Raw genomic sequence first — 1588 nt, forward strand, 5'->3', positions numbered from 1 at the left:
TTGATGATGCATGGAGGGGATTGTAATCATTGCAATGAAACGAAATACAATATGATGAATGTAAAACTGATGTTCTCCCATAAACACCCACATAATTCACAATAAAAACTTAAAAAAAAAAAGAAAGAAGTAAAGAAATCAAATGACATGTTGCATTAGGAAATCTGCTGCACAAGGTAAATGGAACAAAGAGGTCAGTTTGAAGACTAAGGTGTGCCTGTACCAAGTCATGGTATTTTCAATAACCGCATATGCATGTGAAAGTTGGACAATGAATAAAGATGACAGTAGAAAAATTGATGCATTTGAGTTGTGGTGTTGGAGGAAAATATTAAAAGTACCATGGAGCACCAAAAGAATAAACAACTCTGTGCTGAAAGAGGTATACAACCAGAATGCTCCTAAGACCCAGGCTAGCCAGACTTTGTCTCTCATGCTGCAGACATAATATAAGAAGGGACCAGTCCCTGGAAAAGGACATCATGCTTGGTAAAGTGTTGTTGTTGTTGTTAAGTGCCATCAAGTCCGTTCTGACCCATAGCAATCCTGGATAGGGTTTCCAAGGAGCAGCTAGTGAGCTTGAACCACCAACCTTGCAGTTCAAATGACTTTTCAGTGTGGCACATTAACCCACAGTGCCACACCAGGACTCCTGGTAAAGTGTAGGGTCTCAGAAAAAGAGGAAAACCTCGAATGAGATGGATTGGCATGGCGGCAGCAGCAATGGACTTAAGCATAACAACAATTGTGAGGTTGGCACAGGACCAGGCAGTGTTTCGTTCTGTTGTACATCAGGTCACTATGCGTCAGCACCAACTCAATGGCACCAAACAACAACAATAATGTGTTACCAGGTTACTTAAAGCTATAGCAACATTATTTCAAATTCTAACTGGGACACTCATAGTAGACAGGGGTTATTGGAGCTTCCAGACTAAGACAGACTAGGAAAACAGGCCAAAGGCTTGGTGATCTCCTTACAAAGGATAGCCAATGGAAATCTTATGGATAGCACCAATAGTATCTAATATTGCTGGAAGATAAGCACAAGCCAATCAGTGATCAAGCCACATTCCATTCAAGTTGACATGAGTGGGAGGCATCTCCATGGTAACTAACAACAACATCCAGATGTACCGATACTAGAGCTGGAGTTAAAGGAGAGGCTGGAAATGATGCAAGAACACTGAAGAGTGAGGTATGCCAGGGTTGCTGGACTCATTTGTTGCACAAGCTTTAGGGGACTCCATTCAGGTTGTACTTCCTGGGAATGGTGCCCCCAGAGTCCTGTATTACTGTAAACTTGGTTAAGGAAGAGCCGAGCCGGAGGAGGCACATTCAGTGGACTTTGAATTAGTCAGATGAACCTGTGCTCACACACTGGCTCTATCACTTCCCACCTGTGTGGACCTGAGCAAATTAACCCCTCTGAACCTCACATTCCCCATTTTAACATAATATTTAGTTTGTCAGGGACTTGAGAGGATTAAAGGAGACAATATGTAAAATTCTAGCATAAAATAAATCTCCAGTAAATAAAGCATGAGGAACTCTGGTAGCGGAGTGGTTACGAATCAGGCTGCAAACC

This window comes from Chrysochloris asiatica, unplaced genomic scaffold (assembly GCF_000296735.1).
Source record: "Chrysochloris asiatica unplaced genomic scaffold, ChrAsi1.0 scaffold00078, whole genome shotgun sequence".
Taxonomy (NCBI): Eukaryota; Metazoa; Chordata; class Mammalia; order Afrosoricida; family Chrysochloridae; genus Chrysochloris; species Chrysochloris asiatica.